Below are 15,077 nucleotides of genomic sequence, written 5' to 3' on the forward strand. Positions count from 1 at the left end.
ACTGCAGGGCAGCACAGTGCCAGACAGAAATGTCCTCCTCTTAGCTTGCAATCCGACGCTCAAATTCACATTCCCCAAATTTCCCTGTTCTAATGGAAAGTCAGAACCTAGTGTCGTCATGTCAGAGCAAAAATGAGCAATGCCTCTAACAAATCCAATGCAGCAGCTCTGCATTTCAATTACTCTTTTACGCCCAATTGGCCACATTTAATCTTGTGAAGAACTCAAAGCAGATATTTGCTTCAGTGCAATTACAGCCACATACAGAACATTGGCAAATGCAAACAATATAGAATTTCCACTTGACGGCAGATTAATTTGGTGTGATGTTTTCCCTCGAGGAGTCTTAAAGGCTTCTCAGTTCTGAAAGTACCCTGCAGTTTGTATTTATAGCGCCATGGATGTTGAATAGAAAGAGGGAAGCGTGTACTTCTGAAGTTTCTTTTACCTCCATACATTAAAAATATTAACTGAGCCTAGCACACCTTCGCTGCATTTCTCGTAATGCAATATGGAAACATGATTTCCCTGCAGAGTCTATAGAGGAATTCAGGTGGTGTTTCCACTTTCATAAACATATTAAGTAAAGCATAACAATGCTACAGACTAATTTCCTGTCAGGGAACAGAGGCACAGGTCTTCCCTCCAGAAAGGGTCCCATCCTTTGAGACTGGAGTAGGCAGTCAGAAGCGAGGTCATAGCTAATGATGGAAAAAATCCGTGAGGTTATAGTTTTCACAGGCCCCTTATTGCCTGCTACAGCAAGGAGATTAGATTTCAATAAGCATGGTGACTGAACCACTCCTGGCACTTGGGTCTCTTCCACCTTGGCCTGTCTGGGGATTCTTTTTTATTGCAGACCATGCTGAAGCTGTTTTGTGAGTGGTATTTTCAGTTGCCTTACTAACCACTCCCTTCAAGCCTCTGTAACTCGACCCATGCCAATCCCTACATTAAAGCACAAGGGGTGTATGAAACACAACAGTCCAAAATCTCCATGCATTGAGCCCATCAGGACAGGTCATAATTTCCAGTGAGTTGCACATCTGGAAACATATGTGGTTGCAGGGCAGAACTTAAAGTGAACAACTTGTAAGATTGACTGAGCCTAAAATTACCTCAGCTGAGGCTTGTTGGCCATTGTGTGACTATTTTAGCCAGCCAGGGCAGGCCATAGACTTCCCTGCCATCCATGACTTGCAGATGGGATCAGTACATTTGTCTGGAGGTGCAGTGTACCAGATAAGCCAGGGCACTGGCAGAGCAGGCTTCTGGCTCTTGTCACCATTACAGGTGTATAGTAGAAGCTTCCTCTTCGACATGGGGAAAAGGCCCAACTAAACAATAAAAGCAAGAGGTCAAAACACTCAAAAAGACCCAAAGAGAATAATCCAATCCCAGGACAAAAAAATCCTTTTCTAGAACTGCCTGAGCTACTTTGAGCACTTTGCATTGCTGTGAAGTACAAACAGTGGGAGGCAGGTTCCCTGTCTCCTTCCAGATTTTCCACTCTTCAGGAGACAATGTTCCTGAGTCCACCATTAGCTCTCCTCTCTGTGAGGGCTGCAGCAGCATGGAGGTGGCCTAGCAGAGGCACAGGGGCAAGTCCCATATTGGTGACAATTAAGTCCTAACCTTTTCCACATGTCCTGCATCCTGAGGCTTATTGCCCTTGTGCTTAGTTAAACAAAAGCCTCTTAAAATTGCAGCTGAAATCAAGGCAGAATGAAAACAATATTAAGGGTGGTTCCAGATATATCTTGTAGTATAATTTCAAGACCCAGAGCTGTAAATCACCAGCTCAGCCACATCAGTTGAGGCCACAGGCAGGGTGGAAGCAATTGGAACAGCAGAGATGTTAATGGGCAGAGTGGCAGTGGCACCACTACCATTTCCATGAACATCCCTACCTGGTGCAGAGCAAACCCTCAGGTTTATTTATGAACACCTGTCCATTCTGTCCTTATGAAGGCGAAATCTTGAGCGCTGTGGGGAGCTGGTAGACCTCACTCACAAAAACCCTGCCAGGAAGGATGGGTGCCTTAGCCCCTTTTTGCAGACAAGACACCTGAAATTTGCCTGAGCTGCAGCAGGATATGTGGGGAAAAGCACAAGAGGATTGCTCTCCAATCTCCAGAACTGGCACAAAAGCGTGAGAGGAATTTCCTCACATGAGGTATCTTGCCTTCACTAGCTTTTCCTCACAGAGTTTCAGCAGTGATACAGAGAATATTGCCATGGGCATGTCTGCACTGTGTTATTTATCCTTTGGATTTGTGCTTAGGCTTTTATTTGTAAAAGGAAAATGAGACCATAAATCTGCTGTGCAAGAAGTCAAGGGAAGAGAGGACAGAAACTTTCAACAAGTTTCATGCAAAGAGATGGTGCCAAGGACAGGTTTCCCATGGAAAGAAATGCCAGCCAAGATATTGTCCAGGTACTCACCATGTGTAGTGGCAACAGCTAAGAATGTCAGCCTTTCTCTCACAGGTGCATTGATTCATTCCTCCTTGCACAGGTAGCTTTGGAGTTGCTGCATCAAGGATGGCTCTCCTATGGGAGCATCTTCATCCATAGCTTTTGTTTCTAGCACACACACTGGACCACTCTTTGGGTACAGCACCCTAAATTATCCCCCACACCTGTAAACAAGGGTGGAGGGAAGCAGTCTTGGGCAGACCCCAATTCTGTATTACACTGCCCTGCCCCAAGTTAGCCCATGGCCCCAGTTCCACTTTAACCTTGGCACTGTCCCCCAAGCCCAGGCACCATTCTCCTGCATAGCCCTGATGCCTGGACCAGATCTGCCCAGCTCCTGACAGCCCCACCAGAATTGCAAAGCACTGTCAAGCCTACTTACCAGACTTGATCCTCCTCCCATTGTCTTTTGTCCTGTATTTTTCTGATAACAAAGCTCCGTGTTACTGTGAAAAGGGGCTTCAAAACAGCTTGTGCTTTGCAAATTTACTTCATAGTCTAAGGTTCAAACAGTATGTGCAGCTCCTGAAGCCAAGTCAAACAGGAATCTAGGGCCTATGGGACTTTCAACATTTAAGTTTTCTTTAGGCTACAATTATTTTGCTTAGAAACTAGACCCTTGATCTGTTGCAGGAGGCTGCAGTTTAATAAAGTCAAACAGTTTGCTCTTTGCAATGTACTATTTGCAGTACAAGTATCATTGAGTTACACTGCTCCCCCTCACCACTGCCTCCTGGAACCTTGACTGTTTATATACAGAAAGCACTCTCAGGAAGCACTCCTAAAAATACCCAGCAATGTTAGCTGAGGATCTGGCTCTGTCTCTCCTCCGCCTGCTTCTGCCTCCATAACATCCTTCCATCATCTTGATGCTCAACAACCCCAGCTGTTCAAGCAAACTTCTCCCTGCCTCATTCTCTAAAAATTGTCCTTTTTCTTCCTCCTCTGCCAGTAGCTATTCTCCACCCTGCCACAGAGCAGTTTCTGTAATGTTGCCATATTGTGTCTTATCTAGAGTTTTCTCATTTGATTACTAAATTAAATTAAAGTCCATGACAGCTTCCCCAAATCTTTGAGCTCTGCCCACATCTCAGACAATAAGGTGGCAGCAACAAAGGCTAATAACAGTACCCAAAAGAGAATAACATCTTTTAGTTTACTTTGTAAAAGAGGCATCTGAATACTGCAAAACAAGATGCTGTGTTCTCCACTGCATGAAACCACTCTCAGGGAAGTTACTCTGAAGACAAAGGCATCTCCCAATGGAAATACCATTGCAAATAAAAATATTTTCACAACAGTACAAATAGAAAATCTGCACAAGCAAGTCCAGCCAGCTGATAAAAACATCCATTCTTAAACATCAAATTCAAAAGCAAGAGTGGGATTTGGCCCACACTTCCGATCTGTCTGTTGCTCAAGATGTGGTCAGAGCCTCCCCTCACACAAAATGTCACTTGTCAAGGAATAGGGTCTCTCAATTCCTGCAGACTGGTCCTGCTTGTTCCAGTCATCTTCATGACCACAAAGATCTTCCAGCACATTAAGCAGACATCCAGTACAGACTAAAGGATCTTTGATGCTTCTGTCTGTCCACACATCAGCCATTGAGTTGAATGTTTCTCTTCTGTAGGTATTCAACAGAGAGACAGTAAAAATAAAAGCTCAATAATTCTGCTGTTGTAGTGGATAAGATCTAGTGTGGTTATTCCCAGTGTAAAAAACTTCTGACAGTTGCTGTTCTACAAACCCCTTTTTATGAAAACAAAGCATCTAACTCCTCCTAATTCAATAAAAATTATAATTCATCAATTCATCTAATATTAAATATTAAAAATGAAATATTCACAAACATTTAGAACCAAAATGGTCCATCAAAGCCTTTAAGATTGCTTTTGGAAGATCAACAGCTCTTTAACAAAAATTCCTGAGAAGCACAGATCTGTAAGAAGTGAGACACTGAAAATTTTTGCATTAACATCATTTAGGTTGCTTACAATGAATAAATAAATAAATCAGTTCTTTACAAAATCCCCACCCACCATTGGAAAATCATCAGCCAGTGAAGAGTAAGCAAGGAATTATTTGCTCAGCTCTGGCGACAATTGGCTGTTACTAGAGTTATTCTGACACATTGTTTTCAAGAACATCTGTTTCCACTCCGGCTCCTTTAACTTTCAGATGTGAAAAACAAAAGCTCATTTTCAAGCCACGTCTCCCATCTTCAGCTGGCAACAGTTGCATGATTATGAAGTTATTGTTGTGCTGGATGATCTGTTTGTAAGTTTATATTTTCCTATCATATCTATTTTTAGGTATTCATTAGTATTACTTGGAGCCTCTCCTATAAATCTTAAACATTTATAGCACATCTCGACAATTCATCAAATGGAGCCAACCTCCAAGGAAAGGAAACCCAAACCACTTCCCCTGCTCAGCTGAATGAGATTCAGATCCTTGTCTTTTAAACTTGAAACTCAACATTTTCCCATCTGCTCTTTATACACAACAGCCCTTTTGCTCTGCATCAGTATTTTATTCTCCATTCATAACTTTTTACTTCCCTCCAGAGGTTTCCTGATGCTTTTAGTCTGCTGGACTCATAGAAGACTTGGATTTTGGAGGGTTTTTCCCCCCACACTCCATTGAAGGGGAAAAATAATCATTCAGCAATGAATGGCCACTTTTCATTGCTCATTCACAAGAGAGACACAGCAGGATCCCAGGGCTGGACTCAAAGACAATTTTCTTTGCTATGCTCACTAAAGGCAAAAACATTTTATCAGAGACTATTCAAACTAAGAATATTTGGAGAATTAAATTTACTTTTTGTTTTATTCATTGACTTGCATTTCCAGTCCTCTGTGTGCGTATGTGTAACTATCAAAAAGCTGCACAATTTTTGTTACTATGGCCATGCTTGGAGGTACCAGTACATGAGATTTGGCTAGGTCACCCATGCAGAGAACATTTCAAAAGAGTTCAATCTATAATGGCCAACAAGAAGATGATTTAAAGAAACAATAACCAGAAGATGTTCCCTAGCCAAGGGTTTTGCAGAAGGAAAATCTACACTGGTAAAGACCCAATCTCTTCAGCCAGGCAGCATTTGGCTGCAGGGAAAGGCTGCAGTCCAGCTCCTGGATCCTGGGACCAAATACCATCACAGGCCAGGGGAGACTACTCTCTTCCCTCCTCAGCTGTCCTAGGGAAGTTCCAGCCTTGCACACCCTGCACAGGTGAAGGCTCAGCAACACATTTCTCAGATGCAACTGCTAATTGTCTGTATGTAATTAGCTGATACCTGACTATATACAACTGATTAAAAATCAGTGCCCATCTTTTTAATTTCCTACATATTTGAATTAATCAAAGGAGACATAATATAACAAGAAATGAAAATTGTACCAAGGAAAACAGTTCTGGCATCCATGTTACTCTCAGAGTGCTTTAAATTTAAACAGCTCATATGATCAGGCAGAATAGCAGGATGTGGCTCTTCAGGGAGATAGGGAGTGCTTGGGAGAAGTCAGTAACACAGAGGAATATTTAGATTTTTACAACCAAAATTGTTTTCTATCAATTCACATGATGTTTTTTCATACTGTAAATTTTTTTGGAAGAAAAAAAAATTAGTTTATACCTCTATGTGGTTTACGTGCTGCTTTTACCATCACTATTACCCTCCAGCAAGTCCTCCAGTTTCTAATCCAGCCTGCTTCACACCAGGTGTATGTCAGCTTCACAGCATCTCTGCTATCCCACTTCTTCTGGTCACATCTCAAACACCAATGCTATAGCAGAATGACTGGCCAGCCATCCAAATGCATTTTAACAGAGAAATACTAATACATCTTTCTCAGGCTTGTCATCCAGTCATCCCAATGCTCAGAAATGCTTGCCTGCCAATAAAGGTACTGGTCTGCTAAAAAATAAAGAAATAAATTTTGGGCTACTTGGGAAAAAAAAATCCTAACAAAATCTACATTCTATTCTAGTAGTTTTTCCATTCAATGTATTGGAAGAGCACTTCTGGAAATCTTGATTATACTGGCAGAACATTACACCATGGAATATCAATTTACAATGTAGAACTTATCTTTTGAAAAGAAAAAAGCAAACTGTGCAGGCACAATGATTCAGAGATGAGAGATTACAGCAGCAAACCCAAGCAAGTCAAAGAAAGCACCATCATATCAGCATCCCCACCCCATTCAAACCACTCTTCCCATGAAAAGAAGTATGCCAAATCCATTTAATTCTTTCAAATTAAAACAACAAGATTAAACTGAAGATTGACACAAACTACAAGGTTCAAATCCTTTCCAGATTTCCCTTAGCCATTTACAGCTCTGGGTTCTTAAAAATTTATTATAGTAATAGCAGCCTTGGATCCAAAATCTCAGCTAGACTCAGACACATGCAAATAATCCCTGCATCTATCTAAGCAAGAACTGTATTTCTGCCAGGCCCAGATGTTTAGAGCTCTTGTATCATACATGTGTACACCCTTTCCCATTGTAAGAATGTTTTTATAAAGCATGGGATTTTATTATTTGTCTTAAAGTTCATTGTTTTCATTATTTTCTTGACAAGGGCAATAAACTTAGATTCCTCCTCCTCCTCCTCTTCCCTGTCAAGGAAAGCTGAGATTCTCTGGTAGATTTAGGAGTATGTACCATGTTACAAGACATGGAAAAAAAGCTAGAAGAGTAGAGTCCTGCCACCTGGCACACTATATCCTAGGGCTAAAACAGCTGGGAGCACATGCTGTTTCATTGACTTGGCTATGCCTCATAATGAGAAGTGCCAGGGAAGGATGTATACATACATATATATTACAGCATCATCAACATCCATGACATTGGGACATCTAAGAAATCTTTTCATTTACCAGCCCCTCCAGTCCCTACTCTGTCAGCTCTGGGAAGGAGCAATCCTCTGTGAGCTGTTGGTCACACTAAGTTCCCTACTCATACCAAGATGATTCCCACCAGAAAATGGAAATTTGACCAGGCCCTGTGTTATCACATACAAACTGATGGGACAAATCTGTGTTTCAATTTGAAGGGGATTGTTTCCTAACAGAGCCATAGCCAATCAATTTTTTTTTTTTTAAACATATGGAAAGACTGCACAATAATACGATTTATTCAAGGCTTTAGTCTTCCAAAGGCAGATTTAGCTACATTAGCCCATAAGATGGATGAATTGCCCAATTTTGGAGCTATCCTTTTAGCAGTGTTATTTACACACACTTGCATGAGTGTCTGGCTGCAAAAGCAGAGAGAAAGTTTCATGTCACTAAAAGATAAAGGCTGTAAGATGAACCACTGCGTAGTCCAAAGGAATTCATCTGTAACAATGAATACATCATAATTTGGTTTAGAAATTAATGGTATAAATATTTCATAGCATCAGGAAACATAACTCAGAAACAGAAAACACTTGCAATCACAGTTCACACTGGCAGGATGCAAGAGCTTGGCCCCCAACACCACTGAGACCACAAGCTCAGAACAGGGGCAGGCACACAGTGTGTGCAGAGCCCCACCCCTCTGTATCTGCCTTTAAAACCTCCTCAGGTGCTCCTGCTCACCCCCACGGCCCTCAGCACAGAAACAACTGTCACACAATTGCAGCAGGAGCAAGAGAGAGGCAGGAGAAGGGGGCAGGGATAGTGGGGACCACAGGACCCCTGAGTCACTCCCGTGAGTTGCAGCTCATCTTTTCCAAAGGCCTGATCTCCCACCAGAGCACTGGTGGGAGATGCTTTGTCCAGATTGTTTCTTACAAACATTAATAGAGACTTGATGTTTTCACTGTCCTGTCATGGCTGCCCAAAGGATTTAGAGTTCAGGCTGAAGACTTTCAGTAATTTCTGCCACAGCAGCATAGCAGGGCTCTGGAGACACTGATGGTATTTATAGCAGCCTGAAAATTGTACCTCTTCTCACCAGCTGAACCAGTTCCCTGAGCTGACTGCTACAGCTAATTGAGAGAAGACTGTCATGTACCATCAGTTAAATTTACTGCTGGCCCTCACGATTGGGTTGTGCTGACTGCATTGTGACAGCAGTGTCTAAAGGGAGGTCATCTTCATTTCTACATTTTCTCTCTAGGAACAAGAGTTCCTTCTGTATCTGCACTGCTAGGTTTCTATTTATAGGCTTGAACCCTGTGATGTAATCTTCGTTTTTGTTTCCAAGGAAACAATATTTGATGTATTCTACTTTCAAGTTTTTCTTCCTTTAGGTTTTTCCCTCTCCACCTGCTCTCTTCCTCTCTCTTTAAAGAGACAAGTCAATAGGTAAAACCTGTATTTATCTCTGGCATGCCATGTAGTTATATTTCTCTAAAGCCAGGCTTATTCATAGCACTAAACAATTCAAGACATTTCAAAAATATGCTTAGCAATAATTTTATGCACTGTTTATACATGCTACTTTTCTGATAGCAAATGAGCTATAATTGCATTAGGCAGCAACTCCTGTTGATAGCTCAAAATTTTCAAAAACTTAGGATCTCAGCCCCAAGTCCTCTTTTCCTGCAAAGATTTTTTTAAATCATCTCACTGACCATCCAGCCAGTTTTCCCACAGTTTTACTCCTTAAGTAAGTGTTCCTGGCACTCCCTTTCTGGCAGCAAAGCATCTCCTGATGCCCCTTTCCACACGTTCCTTTCTGCCACTGGGCTGTATTCTCAGGTCTGTGATGGCTTAGAGGTCATTTTCATTCAAGTGAAAATCCTTTACATTAATGTTCTTTTAAAATAATTGGTTGTCACTGCACTGTCTGTAAGTTGGGAAAATGCAGAGGACTGAGTCCATGATTTACAATGCAATCAGCATTTGTAACAGCTGGAACAAGGTGTGTTGAATGGATACTGGCACAAATGCAGGTGCTTTGGTCTCTTACTGCAAAAGCAGTGGGTCAAGCTAATAGCTTGTCTCAAAATTTTCAGTGTGTGTTTATGTCTATGGGTTGAAAAATGTGGGAGAGTCTGGCTGTTTTAACAAGAGATTATTTTAACACTGCAGAGAAATTAAGAGCAGCAATGCTTATAAATGTAGTTGATTAATTCTGACTGGGAAACCTACTCGCATTTTTATTACTACTGCCTTGTACGTCCATAATATAAAAACAATAAATGAGCTGGACTGGTGCTATTCTGCTCAAGGGGCAACAAAGTAACAAACAAGATTTTTTTAAAGACCACCCACTTCAGAACATAGACAAGCAGGTAAAATTCCAACCTAAAGAAGATGATGTGGACCAAGAACACTCAATAAGAATCTGTGTGGTGAAGAGGACAAAAGGTGTTAAAGCATGATAGATAGAAAGTCAACAAACCATACAAATTTTATGCTGTCAAGGAAATTATCAAAGTAAGCATGAAAATGATCTCTAGTCAGCATCTTGCATTTTGGATCATGTTATAGACTAATACCCATCAGTTCCAAAGAAGGCCAGGCCCTGTTTAAAGGTATGTAATCTTGATTCAGAGGCAACAAGTCCTTCCACAACATCTCTGACTTGGCCACAGAAAAGGATGTGCAGTGGGAAGTCTTACATGATCTAGACCTCTGCCAACATCTCTGGAGTCTTTTCAAAACTTCATCACAGTTTTTCCTCAAATCCCAAAAATAAGGGTTTCCCATGCTCTGCAATCCTACTAGAAGCTGTTCCAGGAAGCCACTTGTCTCATCCTTCCACCTCCAAAACTTTCATAGTTTTTTTCCCAGAAGACCACAGTTGCTCTCAAGCTTCTGTATCTCCTAATCTGGCCATGACTTAACTTGCCAATGCTCTCTTCTTCCTAATGGTTACTCAGGCTCAAGAACCCTTGTAAAAATCACATTTGACAGGCATGGAAAAAGGAGCCAGCTTCAGGTGTTTGTCACTAGGCTTTAAATATTTCTGGTTGCTGAAATGCAGAGCACATTTCATGGTCTGGCAATGTATTGCTTTAGAGATTGTGGCTTTGTAAAAAAAAGAGCTTTATGAAGTTTGTTTGCTTCTCAAAGACAATCCTTGGCACTGGACAGGTCCAGTTGGGTCTCAGTAAATCAAAAGCTTATTTGATGTCAGTGAAACTAAGATGCAACTGCTGTTTTGCTCCAGGTTGTCAGAAAGCTTTTCAGTAATCACTTTCAGTCAGAATAGATACTCAATTGTTCTTTCCTGCTGCAAGGGGGAAAAAACAGCAGCTTGCTCTTCCTCAGTAATTCCCTCATATTTCATTTTTAATCTCTTAAGCAAATTACAAGTGAAGACCTTTGATGTATGCGCCAAACTCATTCATTTCTCAGTACTTGCTGGACTAGAGAGGATCTCCCGTTCTTATGCATGTGGATGATAATAACAACTTCAAAGCCCCCAGGCATGTGTTAGCTCTCCCCGATTTCCTTTCTAAGTATGCATTTCATGGGCCAACACCAGTTAAGAACCATAAGCAGCTGTACTTGTGTGCCATCTCTTAAGGCAGCCTTGCTATCTCTCTCATAATGTAACAACCCCGTTTCTGCTTTGCAGATCTACTCAGTCTGGATTTTGCTTTTTTCCTGAAATGGAGTACCTAATTTCCAGCATTTTTGGTGTTCTCAGCTTAAAATAGTCTGGAACCTGATCAAACTCAGAGCAAAAAGTCATTAAAAGTCACTTGCCCTAAGGTGGTTTGGAGCATTCCAGGTGGATTATGAGGCATTGCTTTGCTCTTGTGGGGTTTTATGACATGAAGTGCAGCTGATTACTTCTAGAAGGACGGTAGGTCAAAGCCATATGGTACCACAGGACCAGATGTTCCAAGTACAGCAGAACAGCTGTACCTGAGCAGTGGCTGAGTAAACTTCCCCCAAGCTTGCTAAGGAAGAATGAAAAGGGGACATATTTCAAACCAGTTAGTGTTATAGTTGTCATCATTATTTAGTCTGTCCAACTCATTATCAGAACACTAGGAGACAAAGACCATAGAAGAGTTAAAGAGAATATAATGTAGTCACATAAATAAGAAAAACCACCATCAGAGACAATTTACATTGGAAGAAAATAAATAGTTTTGGAAAAGATGTAAAACTTCAGGCTTTCAGCCAAGCTTTATCTAAGGAGGTAGAATGAGAAGAGTAAACAGATTTTCTCTAGAGCAGGAAATTTATCCCTTAAGTGGGGAGCACAGATTTCACATAGTTTTCTTTAATAGATTTGGTACTGACCATAGTCAGTGGAACAGACCAATGGCACCTGCACAGCAACTCTGGTGTCTCCTCATTTGCCCTGCCAGCAAGCCAGAAGCCTGTACCAAGTGGACTGCAAACATCAATCCAATTTCTGTCTCCCAGCTCTATTTAAGTCTAGATTTGGCACTCCATATACCATGAGATTACTCTGACCTGAAACCTGCTCTCAGCATGTCTGGACAATTTTTCTGATCAGAGTTACATACCAAGTATCTACTATTTTTGTTTATTTTTTTAAGTGTGCTGTGCTTAGGAAATAGGTTGGACCACACAATTCTGGAACCTCTGCAGCAATATGTTATTAATGATACAGAGAAGTGGAAGAAAAAGAGCTTCTTATCCCCAGGAATAGCAAGAGTAGAAACAGACTGTGGCAGTTTCCCAATTCTCTTGTCAAGAGAATTAAGTGCAATTCTGTGTGTGTTACTGTGGTAAGTTAGGGACAAAACCCCCTTGATTTTTGTCAATACCATTTTCTTTAGAGTTCAGTTTAAATACTGACCAATTGGAGATGCCCCATTTTTGGGCCTGAGGAGCACATCAGGATGCCCTTCACAGCACAGAATGAGGTACTCACTGGGTTCTCTCTCTGCATAGGATTCCTCTGGTAGGTGCTCTCCTTGCAGGGCTTCCCTCTCAGCATTGACTGAGCAACAGGGGAGTCAGCAGTCTGGGGCCCCAGGCTCTCCCTGTTTCCAGCATTCTTCAGTAAGGGGAAGTTACAAGAAAGACCACATCTTTATTTTCCACATTACTATGCCTTGGGATCTATACTCCAACACAAATCTCCCAGAACATTTTTTCTGCTGACAGTGAGAGAAAAAGCAGAACAGTGAACAAAATGCCTTTCAGAGCCCGGGCCCCAGCCTCACCCCACAAACCCAGGGAGCCTTGTTCAAGATTGGGGTCCTTCCTTCTTAAGCCCCAGGGAATTTGCTTTGTCCCTGTCTCACATACTCTCTTACAAACACAGCCACTATACTGGGCTATTAGCCCTGTCACAGACATAGCAAGAGATGCACCGGGCAGTAAATTTGACTCCTATCAGGTCAAATCCAAATTACCCTCTTGACAGTACTGCCTAAGAAGCTCATAAAAACAGTATGTCTACTTGTTATGACTTGGACAAACAACATCAACCTTTATCTACAAGAACTTTTGCGTATTGGGTAAAAAAAGAAAACCACAAAACAAAGAAGTAACATACCACAAGTCTATAATTTCTGATGGACCTTTCAGTTTCTCCTATTTTCAGACTTTTAGAAATGCTCTTTAATGTGTCAACTTCAGCCACTGAAATCCTTGCTCTGTGAAGCAAAGCTGCCCTTTTGATCTGATTTGCAGAATGGCCTCACAAGTCAACATAATTCTGATTCCCCTGCTGATAGCAGCAACACAACCGACGTCTGGCTGAAACGAAGTAATGAACACAACAGACAGCGCTTATTAAAGAATCAAATAAAACTCTGAATACATCAATCAAAAATAAGCATACAACCAATATTTTCTGGCAATCTGTAGCTGGGAGATGAGGAGAGATGCACAAAGCCAGGCTCAAACAGTAGGTTGGTTTGGGCAGCAGTTGTAATTTTTGTTTTATAGGTCTGCAATGCCTGTCTCAGCAGAGCCCCAACCCTGATGGGGGCCATTAAGCAACACTTCAATATAAAGAGAAATTAAACAAGTAACGCCCAGTGAGATACTCCTGCACGCAAGGTATTGTCAGACAAGTTTTATGTAGTGCTGTATAAATGCCAGTTGACTTCAGCAAGAATCAAGGGCATGCAGCATTTTGTGAGGAGGGTGCAGTCGTTTAAAGCATTTCTCTCTATCTGTAGTAATCAAAACAAGTTATAGCCAGGCTACAACTATATGTCTAGTTTGAAGACTGCTTGTCTGTGTGAGACAGAACCATCTGGATTTACTTTACAGTTAACTTTAAAATATATATATAAGGTTTCTTAACTTTTGCCAAACAACTGGAAACATAATGGTTTCTGCATGCTGTTAGCATCTCAGTACAGCTGCAAATGTCCATTAGGACAATCTTTTATAATTATATACTTATTCTTCCCATGAAATTGTTAAAAACCCAGCTTTTCCAAATAAGAGCATGTTTTGTAGCAAAGAGGAAATCTTCCAGGTTGGAATGGGGGAGAGAAGTATTCTAAAGCAGAACTTTACTCAAAGCTTTGTCTTTAACTAATATAAAAATTTAAAGTCTCAGTGTGTCAGATTTTTCCAACTGTACCTCTAGTGTACTCCAGCCAGAAATCTGCAATTTCTTTCCCCTTTCCTTTCCTTTGTGGAAGAAGGTCATTCCTTCTAAGATTTTTTTTTTCAAGGGGAAAAAATCCCAGCTTTTTTTTTTTCCTTTTCCCAACTCTTCCTTCTAGATGGGACTTTTGTTCTCATCCTTCCCACAGTTCCATACTCTTGTTCAACAGAAAGTGTCAGTGGCACCTGGTGCCAGTGGGTGACTGCCCTTGGGAGCTGATCCCCACAGCAGGGATCTGCACACAGAACAGTATCAGGCTGGATGCAGGCAAGGATCCAGGAATGGGGGTGATCTGTGTATTCAAAGCACCATCATCTGTTTGGCCAGGATTTTCAGAAATTACCAATAACACAGCACACATCAGCTTTTAGCAGTCCAAGGTAACGATTCAACTTTCCAGAAGGCAGGTGATTACCTTTTCCAAAATAAGAGCCTTCCTGCTGTGTTTTCTATGTGTCCAGGCTCAAAGCACTCCAAGTCATTGGCCACTCTCAAAACATCTCAGCAGCTAGGGTTTTTTAGTTAACAAAAACAAAACTAATGGAAACACAAACAACTAGTCCTAGAAATTGGACACAATCCTGTGCAATGTGTTCTAGGATGACCCTGCCTGAGCCAGGAGGTTGGACCAGATGGCCCATTTTGTTTCTTCCACTCTTACCCATTCTGTGACTTTTCCAGGAGGTGAGTGACCTTCTGCATATGTGTTCTCAGGACCTTTATGGAGAGCAGGGAACAAGGACTCATATTGTTTTGACAGCTATTCAGACAGAAAAATACTTCTTTTTCAGATGCCTGCATGAAAAATAACAACACCACAAAATGTTGTAAGGCTGTTGATCTCATCAGAAAGAAACCTTGGTCAGAGACAAGCAACAGACCACTGCCCATCCTTGGGGCACACAGACCTCACAGAGCAGCCTCCTTTCACCAGCACTGCCAGTCTGCTGGATCATCTTACCCATACTGGGTCACCTGCAGGGATAAAGATAAAGCAACTGCTGCAATTTTCTGTTATATGGGATCTGTATCTCCTCCTCCACAAAGTTTCTCTGTTATCAGTGTAGAATTAATTTGCACAACAAC

The sequence above is a fragment of the Zosterops lateralis genome (assembly GCF_965231275.1).
Source record: "Zosterops lateralis genome assembly, chromosome: 8".
NCBI classification, from domain to species: domain Eukaryota; kingdom Metazoa; phylum Chordata; class Aves; order Passeriformes; family Zosteropidae; genus Zosterops; species Zosterops lateralis.